Source organism: Hyla sarda, chromosome 6 (genome assembly GCF_029499605.1).
Source record: "Hyla sarda isolate aHylSar1 chromosome 6, aHylSar1.hap1, whole genome shotgun sequence".
In the NCBI taxonomy this organism is placed as follows: domain Eukaryota; kingdom Metazoa; phylum Chordata; class Amphibia; order Anura; family Hylidae; genus Hyla; species Hyla sarda.
In genome coordinates this window covers 149102392-149119607 of record NC_079194.1, presented here as the reverse complement: position 1 = coordinate 149119607, position 17216 = coordinate 149102392, and the positions used below count along the sequence as shown (strand labels likewise).

The 17216-nt window shown below is 43.0% G+C and overlaps 1 protein-coding gene and 1 long non-coding RNA gene across 5 annotated transcripts in view; one reads left to right on the top strand and one right to left on the bottom strand.

The window, feature by feature from the left end:
- GSE1 (Gse1 coiled-coil protein) overlaps positions 1-17216 on the top strand; it is a 510276-nt gene that overhangs the window by 199197 nt on the left and 293863 nt on the right. The window lies entirely within an intron of this gene.
- LOC130276325 (uncharacterized) lies at positions 1829-6055 on the bottom strand. The gene is made up of 3 exons (XR_008845084.1): positions 5734-6055; positions 5438-5635; positions 1829-3650 (listed from the first exon to the last, which is right to left on the bottom strand). It is a non-coding gene; the product is annotated as an uncharacterized LOC130276325 (long non-coding RNA).

Below are 17216 nucleotides of genomic sequence, written 5' to 3'. Positions count from 1 at the left end.
TGCCCTTATGCTATAGTTTGAGTAGTGGTGATATCATTACAGCAGTGTATACATTTCACTTGGTCACGTGACTCATAATGGAATATAGCAGCTTGTCACATATATGCTACTGTGTCCCAATGGACTGGTTCCGAATGAAGGAGATAAAGTAAATGCAGAAATGTTTTATTTGAGACACACTATTGGACAAAGTAACTAAAACTATCTATGACTAGGTTCACATTGTGGCTGGGTTCACACACTGTAAAATGAATAGTAAAATATGAATACAATACGGCTATTTTGTAATCTTATAATGTGCACAATGAAAGTCTATGGAGAAGTGTCTCTCAGTGCATACACTACTTAAAAAAAACAAAAACACAAACATAATTCCAGCATTCGAATTTTGGCCATTTTATTAAACAGTGTGTGCACTGAGAGACTTTTTCATAGACTTTCATTGTGCACATTATTAGATAAAAAATATGGCTGTATTCTATTCCTATTTTGTGGCTGTATTTTATTACTATTTTACAGTTGTATTTTGCTCAGGGAGGAATTTATGAAAACTAGCATTTCACAGGCTGGTCTTAACTTGAAGTGTATTCAATAAAGATGCACCAGATCTTTTAAAGGGGTACTCCATTGCACCAGCGTTCGGAACATTTTATTCCAAATGCTGGGTGGGGGGGGTCGTGATGTCATGGCCACGCCCCTTGTGCCATCATGCCACGCCCCCTCCCATAGACTTGCATTGGCGTGATGTAATGAGGGGCATGGCCGTGATGTCACGACCCTGCTGCCTGCACCCAGCATTCGGAACAAATTTATTGAATAAAGATGCACCAGATCTTTTAAAGGGGTACTCCACAGCCCCAGCATTCGTAATATTTTGTTCCGAACGCTGGGTGCGGGCTGCGGGGGTCGTGACGTCATGGCCACGCCCCTTTTGAAGTCATAGCACACCCCCTCCATAGATTTGTATTTAGGGGGCTTGGCATGACGTCACGACCCCCACAGCCTGCACCCAGCGTTGGGGGGGAAAAAAATTCCGAACGCTGGGGCAGTGGAGGAACCCTTTAAGGGGCATGAGCACCTTAAAGTGAACCAATCATCAGATTTTACCCTATATAACGCATTATATAGAGTACATTTTTTATCCTCACCATCCCCGGGGGACGCTCCTGCCCCCAGGGATGATGAGGATATGAAGATATAAGCGATGCTCGCTGAACAGATCATGGAGCAGAGCGATTAAGCGGCCTGTCAATCAAGCGGAGTGGGCACCACTGCCAACCGAAGACACAGGACTAGGTAAGAGGAGCTCCCCGCCAAGGGGACTACTTAAGGGGCCGGTGGGGACTAGTTTACAAGTTCATATGCTCACCATCCCCGCAGGCAAGAGAGTCCCCTGGGGATGGTGAGGATAAAGATTTTACCCTATATAACGCTTTGCCAAGCATTATATAGGGTAAAATCTTATGGTTGGTTCCCTTTTAATACATTTGATGTATATTTCTAACCCTCTGTGCCTCAAACTTTGAAATCTACTCAAGCAATGAGTTTAAATAGATTTGCGGCATACCTTTCATCAGTTTCTGGCAAAAGTTATGTCCAATCTGCAGGTGGATAGTGACCACACCTACTTTTGTTTAACTATACACTGCCTTTTAATGCCAGAATTTAGCAATAAAATTTGGTGCTCAATGTCACAATTTAAGCCATGTCCCTTTCCACTAAAGCCATGCCCTTTCACTGTATGCAACAGAGAGTGTTTAAAATACACAAGAAATAAGGGTGCACAGCATGTGTTTTTTTTTTCTGCAAATTAGTAAACCTGCTTTTATCCTTTTCAGGAAATGAGGTATTAGGCAATTATTTTCATGGTATAGCTCCACTTTATGATTCGGGAGGAAAAAAACATTTAAACATAGAGGGACATTTATCATTGTCTTTATTTTTAAATATATATATTTAAATATATGTTGCACGTGTCCCAAAGCAATTTTTTCGTAACTTTTGGCTGTAAGCGACTTGCAAAAGTCAATTTCAGTTTTCACTTTGCAATTTTTTTGGATTTATGAAGTGCGAATGTTACCTGGCTTAGAAAACTGTCTTCTGAGAGCACTTTTAAAAAGCCACCCAAAAAGTCACAACTGCAACTTTCTGTACAGAAAATTTGCAGAGAAGAGCAGAAATCATACAAAATGGTGTTCTAAAGTCATCTACTGTTTTTTGCTTATATGTGTTAAATTTATCAAGCCCCATGTTATAGTATGAAAAACATGTTGTACGTAAGCAAAACCAAAGCAAAAATAAATGGCTTCAAAACTAACTTTCCAAAGACAACAATGATAAATCTACCCCATAGTTTGTAAGCAATCACCACATACCCCAAAAATGCATTGTGTGTGTCAGAAATGTTTGGCAAACTGCTTTCAACTTATTTGCTTAAGTACAGTACATGGTAGCAGAAAAGCTCCTTGAGTACTGTAGATGGTACCATGTGTGACTGAGATTTGGTTGGTGGACTGCACCCTACTTTTCGGCATGTAGAGGACCTGCTGTTTCTGGGCTAATGTGCTAATTTGTTATGATGACGTCATCTGTTGCGTATCTCGACCTCTGCCGTTTCTTTCTGTTTTTGCCGCCACTTCCAGTATTTTGTGCCTCCTTGCTGTCAGATCACTGAACGGGTTAACCTTCTCTTGTCGACATGTCGCTTCGCGTTTCTAGTCTGTTTGCTGTGGGATTCCAAACTCTGCCCTCACCTAAAGCTGCCACTCCTTGTCTTTTTGGGGGAAGAAGTTTACAAAAACTTTCATAGTTTCCTGTACATCTTCCGAAGGTCCTGAATTCCTAAACGGTTTCATTGGAGGAGAATGTGGGAGAATCAGGTTTATAAATTACATGATGTATGAACCAAAACTGCAGGGATGCAGCGAAGGACCTTGCTTGTTGACCAAAGAGGTAAGGAGACTGGAATGTTATGGAGCAGGGGGGCAGCCGTGTCAGGAAGCTGGATGGTCATAGTGGATGGTCATGTTGTAGCAAATCCAGGGTGAGAACATTAACAGAAACATAGACAATCTTGAGACTCGTCTGGTGTCACAGCCTGTCTGAATCATTGTCTTCGGTTTCTTTGTCCTACTTGTTAATGTAAAATATAAATGACCACCAGTTTGGCCATCTTGCTATTTACAGTATTTTCATCTATTTTACTTGCAGCAAAGAAAAGAAATCCCCTTTATTTATGGAAACCATAAAAAAGCTGCTGCCAATTCTGTTTTCTTTAATGCAATTGCTACACAGAGACACAGACTATAGTTATCTTTGAATAAGCGGTGGGTCTAAAAAACTCATTAAAGAAGCTCTCCAAAAAAGATCCACCGGTAGAACTTCTACTGAAAATGAAGTGACAGGTGACACTAGTAGTAGATCGATAATACTGGCTCATCCCATCCACAGAAATTGGAGTTCACAGCTCTTCTCCTCCCCCTTCCTACACAGTGACCTTTACCCAGATCACAGAGCATGTGTAGAACACTATAGAAGTCAGTCCCTCGGCTCCATGCTGTTGTTTACCAATGGTCCCTGTGACTGCTGTAAAGTAGGTCTCTATATGTTGTTAACCAAGCAAAGCAAAAGTTCAGGCTCTATGGCTGCGTCTGTAATAATGTACAGAAATGAAGTATTAAAAATACAATAATTAAATAGAAACCAATTAGAAAAAGAACATATTTCAGTATTTGGTTCTAATCAGTAAAAAATCTACCTATAAAGTTGAGTCACTTTGCAAATAAATTGAGTCAAGTTATGGTAATTCTATACAGACAGTCTTGACACAAGCACTGACTATGTTCAAGTTGATCAGTGCTTGTTAAAATGCCCCTTTAGCCAAAACCTGACAGTGAACAGCTACACAAACAATCACTGGATCAGTACTGCAACCATTCACTTCATTGTTGCAGTACATCCCCTGTTTACATGCTGATGATTTACAGGCCTGTATGAACCTGTTCATCAGCTGATCACTGGGGGCTCTTCACAAGGCAATAACTGACCTGTTCTGTATGTATATCTATCTATCTATCTATCTATCTATCTATCTATCTATCTATCTATATATATATATATATATATATCCCTATGTAAAGGAAACCTCACAGCTTGTATTATTCTGTATTGCTGCAGTCTTAGCTTTGCCAGCAAGATTGTGGAAAGATTAATACAGCTAAAGTAATGTATGTACACAGTGACTCAACCAGCAGAATAGTGAGTGCAGCTCTGGAGTATAATACAGGATATAAGGCAAGACCAGTATAAGATAAGCAGTGTTATGTATGTACATAGAGGGGGACATTTATCATTATATATACATAGTTTTTACTGTCTATGTTGCATAAATTTTTTTGTGCAATTAACGTTTTTTGTGTGTTTTTTTAGCGTACTTTTTGATAGAAGTTTTAATGTGGAATTCTATGTGACTGTGTATGGTAGAGCTGATTATGCAGTGTACATCAATTTATCAACTGCATCTTTAATGTTTCCATGCACAAACTTTGCGCAAGTGACGATTAAATTGCGCAAATATACAACATCTAGGAGGACACGTAAAAAGCTGTCAGAATCTCTCCAGCAATATGGAATAGAGATTTAGAACCACCTCCAATGATTTAATCTTTTTGCCATAGACAGACACTATGTGACAAATATTAAAGGAGAACTCCAGAATAGAAAATTGTCCTCCATACTGCCGGCAGTAAAAAAAATAAGAGGTATATACCTTCCTTCGCTCCTCCGGTAACACACTCCGGTCTCCACCGCGATCCTCTTCCTGGTTGCCGGTGGTCGGCGAGTCATACTGCACTCAGCCAATCACCGGCCCAAGCAAAATCCCAACTCGGCCGGCCATAGGCTGAGCGGCAGCAGGTGCCGGGGCAAAAAACTTTACACTGCCACTTAACCTATCGCCGGCCGAGGTGGGACCTCGCTGCGGCCGGTGATTGGCTGAGTGCAGTATGACTCGCCGACCTCCGGCAACCCGGAAGAGGATCGCGGCGGAGACCCAAGTGGGTTACCTGAGGCATCGGGGGAGCGAAGGAAGGCAGGCAGAAATTCCGCTTACTAAAATGTATAATATAGGGAATGGGTTTCCGTTCACAAATTCACACTTCAGAATTTGTGAAGCGGAATTTGTGAACTGAAAATCCGCTTTAAAATTTCCACCCGAAGAATGGCGTTGCTCATTCTTCAGGCGGAAATACTCGTGGAACACATTGGCGACTGCAGTGTCCGCGCGGTCCTAGCGCCGACTGATTCAGTCGGTGCTGGCCGCACTCGGAATCTCCAGGCGGAAATTTTCTACCCGGAGATTCTGCAGTGTGAACCTAGCCTTATGATTTAAGATTTTCAAAGCATTTGTCATTTTCATTCTGTCATTGTTGAAGTTTACCATGCAGGACTGTAACGAACGGTGGCTTTACTTAAGTCTGTAAGCTTGCTTATTTCCAATTATGCAAAAATGCTATGCAAGTGATGCACTTCATGATGACAACATTCCCCAAAGCCTGTGAGGGTCCAGGGAGATCGGAGGAAACAACCTCTGAAGGGAATTCACAAGCATTAGGGTCAGCCATGACACTTTATTAACCTGGGTAGGAAAGTAATATGGAAAAAAAGAAAGTTAGCCCAGAAACTTGTTAAAAAATGCTAGCATAAGGCAACTTGGAAATATAAGAAGGCACTAACCTGGGAGGATAGAAGGGAAGTCAGAATTCTGTGGGCCCACCACGGGAAAACGCCACAGGTCTGTGAAGTGTGAGGTAGAGAAGGAGTGCACGGTAGAGCGAGGGGGGCATTTCTATATTTGCGCAAAATTTATCAAAGGACGTGCGCATTTTTAGCAACTTTTGCGCAAAAGTGTCAGACAGGCAGTGTAAAGGGGTAGATCTGTGTCTACAATAGACACCTAATGATAAATCTCCCCCAGTGACTCCCCCAGCAGAATAGTGAGTGCAGCTCTGAAGTCTAATATCGATGTTACTCTGGATCAGTACAAGATATGTATCGTATGCACATAGGGGGAGATTTATCAAAATCTGTCCTGAGGAAAAGTTGCTGAGTGGCCCATAGCAACCAATCAGATCGCTTCTTTCACTTTTCAGAGGCCTTTTCAGAAATGAAAGAAGTGATCTGATTGGTTGCTATGGGTAACTCAGCAACCATTCCTTTGGGCAGGTTTTGATAAATCTCCCCCATAGTGATTAACAGACCCTCATTTACTTTTGGAATTCTGTATAAATTGTGGTGAAATAAATTATGGAGAAATGCATTTTACTTTATTTATTAACCTCATGCACCAAAATTGGCTTTCTTCAGTTTTTCAGAATTTCAACTGTTTATACAGAATGCGGATGTGGTTTTCTACTTTTTAATAGAATCATTAATTAAATTTTCCACCTTTTTTTTTTTTTTCTGTGTCACTTATAAAAGATAAAAGACAGGTCAAATAAATGAAAACCTCTACATTTTGTCATTTGAACAACCCACAACCTACAAATTAGATGAGGGCCCGTGACTCAGCTTTTCATATAGATTCATTCTTCCTCTAATCTGTATTGGGGGTTTATAGGTGGGCAAACATTTTTGAGAGATCCTCATGAAGCTCACCACTTTCTGCATTGAAAGCTGGAAAAACTGGAACTATAATGCCTTGTAGATGTCTATGTTTCTGTGGTAGGTGCGAATAGAGCAGTCCAGGATTACCAGGTGGGTGGATATAATACAGTGGAAGAGCTGTAATAAGGCTGGAATTGTGGGACTATATCTGCTAGCTGTCCGGCCACTCCCTGGGAAGATCCCAGTGTGGTAGGGAGCCGCTTTATTGTTTGTGTTGCTGTCTGCTGAGCTGGCATGTCTAAAGGCTACCATACACATTTATTACCTGTTTGTCAAACGTTTGTTCAACCAACAGTTATCACTCAGACTCCCCAATACACATGTGGCAGTGCCAAATGTTTGTGTTGTCTATGAGGAATGGAAGGGTAAACCGCAGGCAGGCTTCTCTGGCAGAAGCTTATCTCTCCTTAAAGGGGTACTCCGGCGCTAAGACATCTTATCCCCTATCCAAAGGATCGCGGGGGTACCGCGGCTGGGGACTCCCGTGATCTTCCACGCCGCACCCCGTTAGAATCAGCCCTCCGGGTCTGATTACTGGCGATCACGGGGTCGGAGCATAGTGACATCATGGCTCCGCCCCTGTGTGACATCACGCTCCGCCCCCTCAATGCAAGCCTATGGAGGGGGCGTGACCGCTGCCACTATGCTCCGTCCCCTTGATCGCCAGTAATCGGACACTGAGCGAGCACACTCCGGTAGCTGATTCTAACGGGGTACGGCATGGAAGATCACGGGGGTCCCCAGCGGCGGGACCCCCGCGATCAGGCATCTTATCCGATAAGATAAGATGTCTTAGCGCCGGAGTACCCCTTTAAATAATAGAGATGGGTGTTAAAAATCCAAAACATCTGTCCGAGAGTTGGGAGGCCCCATACACCATCTTTAGTATAATGTTTATGGGTGCCTTAAGCCTAATATGTGTGATACTTTTTGCTGAGCCTCAAAGCTTATAAGGTTGTACTACTGTCTGCTGAGTTGCTGTATTTAAGCCTAACATGTTGTCTGCTGACCTCTGTATCTAAGTCTATTATGTGTGATACTTGCCGCTAAGCCTAGGTGTTTAGGGTTATGGTGTGTGATACTATCTGCTGAGCATGTGTATGCTGTTTTTAATATGTGATACACCAGAGTACCACACCACCCTAAATCCGCCATCATGCAGTGTTAGTAAATGTCATCGTAACATAGCTTCCAGGTCTGCTTTTGGTCTTGGCAGCTGGATTAATGACAGTGGGCTGTTCTACAGGATCCCGGCCACGTCCAGGCAGATGAGAGAGGTCAGTGTGTGCCGCCCGTAATGTGTAATTAGTTCATTAGCTGTGCTGAGTCCACAGTGCGGCTACGAATGTGACACTCAATGCATACAGCATTATGTGTCCAGGGAGCCGTCCTACAACAAAATTTATATATTGTTCAAGGCACAGCTACTGTCAGCTGCACTCGCTATAAACCCTCAACAAGATAGAGGTCAGAGACTGATAGACACTTTCTCCAGCCCATTTAAGTAATGCTGCAGGCAAACAAATTCTTGTTAAAAATTAAATAAGCAATCTGATTGGTTGCTATGGGCAACTGCACCACTCTTCCTCTACACAAGGTTTGATAAATCTTCCCCTGAAACCCCTTGGGAGTGCTGCAACTTATAGATAGATGCTACAATATTGCCTGCATGGAAAAGTAGTACTTAGGACTTCACATACAGAATGGAAATTACTAATCTCCCTTTAAAGGGGTTCTCCGGTGCTTACACATCTTATCCCCTATCCAAAGGATAGGGGATAAGATGCCTGATCACGGGAGTCCCGCCACTGGGGACGCCCGTGATCTTGCACACGGCACCCCGTTTGTAATCAGTCCCCGGAGCGTGTTCGCTCTGGGTCTGATTACGGGCGACCACCGGGCCAGTGGCGTGAAACGTCACGTCTCCGCCCCGTGTGACGTCACGCCCCGCCACTCAATGCAAGCCTACGGGAGGGGGCGTGACAGCTATCACGGGGGCGGAGGCGTGACGTCACATGCCGCTGGCCCGGTGGTCGCCCGTAATCAGACCCGGAGCGAACACGCTCTGGGGACTGATTACACACAGGGTGCCGCGTGCAAGATCACGGGCATCCCCAGCGTCGGGACTCCCGTGATCAGGCATCTTATCCCCTATCCTTTGGATAGGGGATAAAATGTGTAAGCACCGGAGAACCCCTTTAAGATGCCCATAAGCCTTAAATTAAAGTTGTCTGAACCAGCTGCTAAAGTGTATGGCAGCCTCCTAATAATCAAGATGCCCTCCAGGTTCCAGGACGACTCATTTTGGGAATTAGGGAACCACATGTGCAAAAATAATAATAATTAAAAATAACCTGTGTGAGAGGCCACCAAGAGAAGCTGCTAATTTGGAAAAATATAGCACCACAAGGGCATTGTCTATCAGTCCAAAGGCAACAAACCTGTTTCTGTTCAGAGAAAAAAATTACACTATCACCCAGGCTCTCCTTCCTTTGTAAGAAACAACTGTATTATTACTGCAACCAATAAGTACACCTACCTGAGCCTAGAAATTCGTCAGTCATGTAACTTTATACAAAGCATAGAGATGCTAAAAGTTAACTCTCCCTCCTAGTATATCAGAGTCTACAGAAAAATTACAAACATTTCCCAAGTGATAGATCAACTTCTGTGCCCAAATTCACAATATAGAGTATTTTTTGAGGTATAGCTTTAGCCCGTTACTGCAGATCTTGCACACAGAAGAGCAGTGTCAGGCTCCATCACATAGGACACACAAGATTATCTAGTCACAACACATAGCAGAGGCAGCAGTGTGATCAGAGGAGTGTTATAACTCTGCAGCAAATCACTGTATGGACTCACCCACTACTTTGTCAATGTTCTCCTGGTCCTATAGTAGCATTCTATATTTGTAGGAAAATAGAGAGAAGGGTCTTTAAGCTGCCAGAATAGAAGGGATGTCTTATAGTTCACTGAAGGTCAGCTGACATAGCACACCATTTTCTGTGAAGAATAAAAGACTGTCATTTTCTGTTGGTGTAGTCTCGGTCACATGACCCACCTGTAGTTATGAAATGAATGGACGCAGCTAAAGGGAAAGGGTATTTATTTCTTGCATTATTTCTTTTTTTTCTCAGGCATTCTGCATTGGATCTGTGAACTAATATTTTCTTCCTCACTATCAATGAAAATATTAAATGTTAAAGAAGAACACTCATGTATTTTGTGTATGCCTTGTGTACTAAATGATCCATTTACGGGTTGCCTGCAATCTTTAGTCTTTCTACCATTCTGACACGGCTCTGCTGAGGCAGCCTCTATATCCCATAATGTCATCACTTTGCATAGACTGAGGGCATGGAGTCCTACACTGAACTTGCTCAGGGTGTCGGGGCGTATTCGCTTAAAACTTGCTGTGTATTTGTAGTTTACAACTTTAACTCTGCAGCAGATCCTGTGTGTGACTATACCCTTAAAGGGGTTACCCAGGATTAGAAAACCGTAGCTGCTTTCTTCCAAAACAGTGCCACATCTGTCCTCAGGTTGTGCATTACAACTCAGCACCATTAACTTCAATAGAACTGAGCTGCAGTACCACACACAAACTGAGGATTTGGGGGGGTCTGTTTCTGAAAAAAGCTTTGAGTGCAGAAAATGATAGATCAGTAAAATAAACTGTCCCCTAACCCACCCTTCCGAGTCTTAGCGTATTCCTTTTGAAGGGTTCATAATGTATGGATGCAGTTTTGCTTAACTGAAACAAATTGATTGCACTGTAGGCATATTGCTGGTGGTTTAGCATTATATGGTCCAGTGTGCTTTTATTAAGGTCCAGTATTCTTGGGAAATCATATGAAGTTTTATATTCAGACATATTTATGAGCTTAAAATGCATAATTCTTGAATATTTTGACTCCGCTTTACCAATCGGCCTGAGGGAAGAAACTGTCTGGTTTTCCTTCAGCAACCAATCACAACGCATTTCAAATCAGAATGAGCTCTGGTAAAATAGAAGCTAAACCTTGATTGGCTGTTATGGTCAAAACCAGACACTTTCTGTCAGAGGCGGCTCTAGGCTTTGTGTGGGCCTTAGGCGAAACTTGAACATGAGGCCCTCACTGACAAGATGTCACTAAGTAGTATTGGTTGGCAGCACAGTATTGTGTAAAGGACAGTATTGTGTAAAATACTGGGCAGCTACCTGGGTTCAGGTATGATTGGTGCCAAGGTCACTACAGTGGCTCTAAATTTACAGTTTTACAGTGGACTTTTGCACCTTCGGAAAAAAAAAAAGGGAGAACCTCTGAATCTATAAAATCTACATAAATCTACTTTACTAATTACAGATGACTGAGATGACACCCTGGTGGGTGGAAGTATAACAAGGGTAATCACTACTGTGTATCTGGTCTGCTGGATGCTACAAGGTGCAGAATGGAAGCAGCAGAAACAGGACCTTCAGGGACCTCATAATGACACAGGGGCGCTCCCTAAGGCTCTGCTGTCCTCTCTTATAGACACGTACTCCCCTTCTGTATCTCCTTATAGACCCCTCCACTGCTCCTGTTCCCCCTAAAGACCATTCTTCTCCTCCTGTCCCTTCCTACATACCCCTCCTCCTGTACCCACTTTCCCTCCTGTATCCCCTTATATAGAGCCCTCTTCCTCTCCTCCTGTACATCCTTTTATAGAGCCCTTTTCCTGTCCTCCTGTACCCCCTTATATAAAACCCTCTTATCCTGTACCCCTTAATATACAGCCCTCTTCCTTTCCTCCTGTTTCCCCTAATATAAAGCCCTTTTCCTGTCCTCCCTTACCCCCTTATATAGAGCAATTTTCTCCTCCGGCTCCCCCCCTCTTAAATACTTGTCCTCCTCTACTCCCTCATAGACCCCTCATGTTCCCCCCTTACAGACTTCTCCTTTCCCTCTTAATAGTGGCCCTGCTCCCTTTTAATATTCCCCCTGTCTTTGACTTTCCTATATTTCTGTTCCTCAGCTGTTATTGTCCCCTCGCCTGATGTCCGCTGTCCGTGCTCAGTCTGCTCATCAGATCCCAGTCTGAGCTCCACAGCCACCTCCTATCCTCCTCCTTGGCCTGAGTCTTTTCCGGCGCAGGACTTCTGGTGTAGGCCATGCGCAATGAGATGAGATAATCGCGACCGGCCTGCATGGTAAGAGCTGCAAGGCTGTTAGTACAGGAGCAGGGATTCCTGTTTCCTGCTCCTGTACAATACTGACTGGTGATTTGTACGCATTGACACCTATTTTACTTTCTTAGGAAGGCGAGTTAGGCGGCCGCAAGGCCCCTGCTAATGCGAGGTCTTAGGCGGCTGCCTAACTCGCCTAATGGTAGAGCCGCCTCTGCTTTCTTTCCTCAGGCAGATTGGTAAATCTGGGCTATTTTATGTGACAGAAATCTGTGTGCTCCTTTTTTGAAGCTCCTGCCTTCAGTCTATGTGCTGCAGGATTCATCTCTCCATGCACTGACTTCTTGTTGATCTTTTACTTGTACACAGCAGCCAGTCTAAAAAAGCTGATCCACATTAATAGGGTACGTTCACATGTGCATATTTTTGCTGCAGATTTTGCTGCCCATTGAAGTCAATAGGCAACAAAATCTGCTGAAGCAGATCTGCAGCACCCTTAAGTTGAATGGGCAGAACAGTGAGATGACCATCTGAGGATGATTTTATACTGCTAAAATGGAATTTCTTGTCTGCCATTCTTTATTAAAGCAGTGCTGCATTGTAAAGCATGTTTAAAGGACATACCAGCAGACTGTGATAAGAGAAGAATTGTGTTTTTGAGTAGCTCAAGATTCTAAGGGCTCATCCACACTGCAAAGTTTCAGAGCAGAATTCTGCTCCAGAGTACCACTGTGGCAAATACGGTGTTGCAGCCCCCCATTGGTATCAATAGGATTCTACTGCACCTTTAACACTGGAATTCGCATTGGAATTTTTGCAGTGGAAATTCTGGTGTTATAAAATGTAGTTTTGTTAATTCAAATAGAGAAAACAGACATGGTCGCACATCCACAACATGCACAATGATCTAATGCTTCTCAGCAACATTTATTAAACTAACAGGTTGTTACTGTACTTTATGATTATGAAGTGCAAGCCCACCAGCCACGTCACGGACACCTGTAAGTGGTGGGTCCCTAACGTCCCTTGCATAAAATGGCGTAGCACTGGGCGGTGACCACCACCACCGCAACACCAATGCCCACAGGGGGAACGACCGACTGGCAGAGCAGCCCCAATGCCACTCAAACCAGTCCCAGGGACGCTCCTCCCCATAGACACGGTGCCGTGGCAGCAATGGAAGCCGCACAGCACCACACCAGTGTGAACAAGGTGTAAAAGATCACTTACCATGTGCTCCCAGTCAGACTGGGAGGCTGCCAGAAAGGAAAGGGCCCTGTGCAGCTTCCTGCTAATTTAAATATGCCTGGGCTGAGGGGGAGGGGCAGAGTGCAGACCAAGTAAAAAAAATAAATAAAAAAAAGGGGGGATAGAAAACACAATGTGAATTCAATAAAATTTAGTTTTAACACATAGGATATTTCAATGGAATTGTTATCTATGTGATGTGCTGATTCGCTACTCTGTCTACACACCTCCAGGATGACTCTTGCAATCGAGGAATTGTGGGTGCAGGGGGCGGACCTCAGACCTATTCATTTGTGATACTAAGATATACCACTGTGTAAGGGGTAGCAGGGAACATACCAAGAAATTGTGCTTTTGAGGTAAAGGTGGGAGCAGGGGGCTGCACTCGGACCATTGCTTTCTAATACTCTGTGTATCACTTGTCAATCTGCTCCCCCCTACACAATGGTATATCCCCATACCTGCATTGCTTTTTTGCTAGCCCCCTGCTCCGCTCCCGACACAATGGTATATGTTAGTATCACAAATTCACAAAGTCCGAGACTCCACCCCCTTCTTCCCCTCTCCCTGCCTCAATTCTTCATTGTAAGATAGAGGAAGGGTTGATGTGTGTACACAGAGCAGCAAATCAACATATTGCACATGGTTAACACTTCCGTAAAAACTTTCTATGTGTACAAAAAAAAAAAAAAATTTTAAACCCCAGACTCATGTTCATTCTTTTAGTGGAATCTGCTCAGAAATGAATTTACGTCTATGGAGACGCCGCATTTCCGTGCAGTCCTAGCGCCTGCTACAGATGGAATTTCTACACTAAATATCTCTGGGCAAGATTGTGTAATGTGAATGAGCCCTAATAGACAATGCAGCTTATTGCTGCTACATGCGACTGAGTCCACGACTACATGCAGTGATCTCATGATTTTGCTGATAAAACTGTGGTATTACCAGAAAACTTGTGTGGTAATTGTGTCTATTGTGTGCCAGATGTGGATCTTCTCTGCATACACAGTGTGAGGGTAGGAACACATGTTACAGATATGTTGCAGATTTTCTGAAGCAGAAAATGTGCCAAAGGCAGAAGAGGACCCAGCTGGAAGGGGGAAGTATAACACCTTTTTTTTATATTTCTGCATTTGGCACATTTTTTTCCTGCAAAAAATATACAGCGTTTCTGCAATGTGTGTTCCTAGCCTAAAAATACTATGTTGCTGCTTTCCAGCTCCATCCACTTGTTATTGCCGCACATCATGACATCAGAGCAGCAGCTGTGTAGAATGGTAAATATTATGATCCAGTTTCATTTTTTTAGAATTCCTGTGATCCCATAGATCAATGTGTGTGATGTATCAAATGTACGAGCGGCGTCTCCTCATCATCTGCCGTGAAACTTTAATGCAGATTAATTTAATCATACTATTAGCAGGGTTTGTTTTACCATTATTGAATTGCAGCATCCTCTCTGAGCCGATAGGATCAGCATTTGGTGGGTAAGAGCAGGAGGCAGCTCTGGCTTTTCTCACCCATATTGAATGTGGCAGGCCTTGGTCGCAGGCTCTTCCTGAGAAACTGATGTGATCCAGATGTGTTGAGCCTCAGTCCACAGTGATGTGGGGAACAGCACGGATCAAGCGCTGATAATTGGAGACATGTTGTTTATTAGCAGAGCGGCAGCACGTACAGCATAAAGAACTGTACAATATGTGATACAAAAAAAAAAACTGCATTTTCCCAGAGTGCCCCCTGCTGGCGTGTAACCATCATCTTCAGAAAATTTATTTTGCAATAATATTCATTGTGTTTTTGTTTTTTTTTTTGCAAGTAAAGCTTTTTTTGCAAAGAAAATCTTCCATTACTTTTCCTTCCTTATAACGTTCCCCTCGGGGTCCACCATCCTCCTAATGAGAGGTTAAAGCTGCGTCCTCGTGTAATTTGTGAGTCGTCATCATTATCTGCAGATCCCAGATATGTCCTTGCAGCACTTATAGCTAGAGGCTAATACCCCTGCAAACATTATTATCCTTGGATATTATTCCCAAAATAATGGAAAAGTTGAGATGTTGTAAGTAAAGAAGAGACCTCTTGATTTATTGAGTTCTATTTGGATTTTATTTATTTCTCTTCTATATTATTTTTTTTCTTTTTTAAATAGATACACCGAGAACAGCTCCATTGTGTTTATTGGATTCTTCTGACTGATGCCATACAATGGCATCCACCACCATAATCACCCATTGTAAAAACAAAAAACAAAAAAATACAATACTGCGCAGTGTACATGCCTGACTGTGCTATCCATGCAGCAAGTAAACATAAAACCAAGTATATACCACCTGAATGGGGCCCAAAATGAACCTTCGATAGGTACTGGGGATCTATGAATACTTATATGGTGTTTGCTGGGAGTCTTTCTTTCTGTACAGTGATATTGTATATTATGTAGCTAGAGTAGAGTGGCTAAATAGATTAGAAACTTGCAGCTGTGGCCTTGACAAAATGGATGACGTCCTAAACAAAATTGTCAGTCTGTTCTAGTAACTCCTGCAGTTAGAGGGTATTCTGTGAATAAATGTGTATTGAAAAGTTATGCTGATTTCTAATACACTTAATGGTTCAATTGTTTTCATTTTTAATGTATGCTGTCTGTTAATAGAAATATCAGTTCTTTACATTCAGATGCCGAAAACTCTCCATGGTCTAATTCTAATAAAACAGCTGATTGTTTGCTACAATGTATGTAATCTAGGTAATTCATATTGAGCTACATATCACGTAAATGTCTCTTCTGGCCTAGAGTCCAGTATGATAACTAAAGGTGCCCATACACATTATTGAACGTTCAGTTGAACCCAACGATTGACCACGACAGGGGCCTTCCAACTCAACCACGACAGATGTTGTTGGCGGAAGAGATGGGTCGGTTATTTTAATTGCCCATCCCTATTATTCTCAGTGATGAACTGCTGCCAGAGCAGCAGCTCACCCCATCTCTCTCCACTGAGTGTATGAAGTGATCAGGAGTGTATAGCTGACAGCTATTGAATGTGTATAGCCCCCTAAATGACACTAATACATTGTATTGTGTCTAGTTCAGGGTGTTTTGTTAACCTGTGAATTTAAATTTAAAATGTTCCCATTCGTTGATCATAATCTTGCTACTGTTGTATTCAGTCTAGAACAGGGGTACTCCACTATTTTTAGTTAAGGTTATCCAAGTCTGTCATCTGGTGATGGTCCAAACTGAATGCTAAGGCCTGAAGACCACACTGTCATGCAAAAAAGAGGCACTGTCTGTTGCAAAAAATGATTACCCAAATAATAAGTAACAAGGTAAAGCATTCTACTGAAATGTAGTAAAGGAATAATGTTAAAGTGTTACTCCGCTACCCAGCATCCGGAACATTGAGTTCCGAACGCTGTGTGCGGGCTTCCATGTTCATGCCCGCCCCCTGGTAATGTCACTCCCTCTTCCCACAGACTTTCATTGAGGGGGCAGACCGTGACATCACGAGGGGGCGGGCGTCAACATGGAAGCCCACACACATGTTCGGAATTCAATGTTCCGGACACTTTGGAGCCGAGTAACCCTTTAAGGATATACTGGGAAATGTAGATTCAAAAACTAGAAATATGCCAGCTATCATCTCACTACTGATCATACAAGGACTACAGCACTCATCAGATGCAGTCAGAGGCAGAATAAAAATTTACATCAAGGTGACGTCTTCTTGAATTGTAGTTGTTCACTTTTCCTTTTCTTCTTTATTAGGTTCAGACTTCTTCTTAGGAGACTTCTTTCACCTGTTTCTCAATTTTGAATAGTTTGCTGACCACAGATCGTTAGATCTTAACTCTCTATACTAGCTCCAAATATTTTCACTATGTGCACTAATATTGCCACACACTGCACCCCTAAATAGGGGAAGCAATGAGCAGCCAGGCAGGGAGCAGAGTGTTCCCTCACTCTTGTCAGTGCTCAGCTATTCCATTATATTGGTGTCAGAAATACACCGATACAATGAAATGCTAGGGAAGCAGATGCCTCCTCTTGCCGATTCCCCAACCTCGCTGGTTGGAATGGAAGCTGCAGGTACAGTCCCTGTAATCAGGCCCTGCTTGCCAGTCCAGACAATTACTGGTCAGGGTTTGGTTC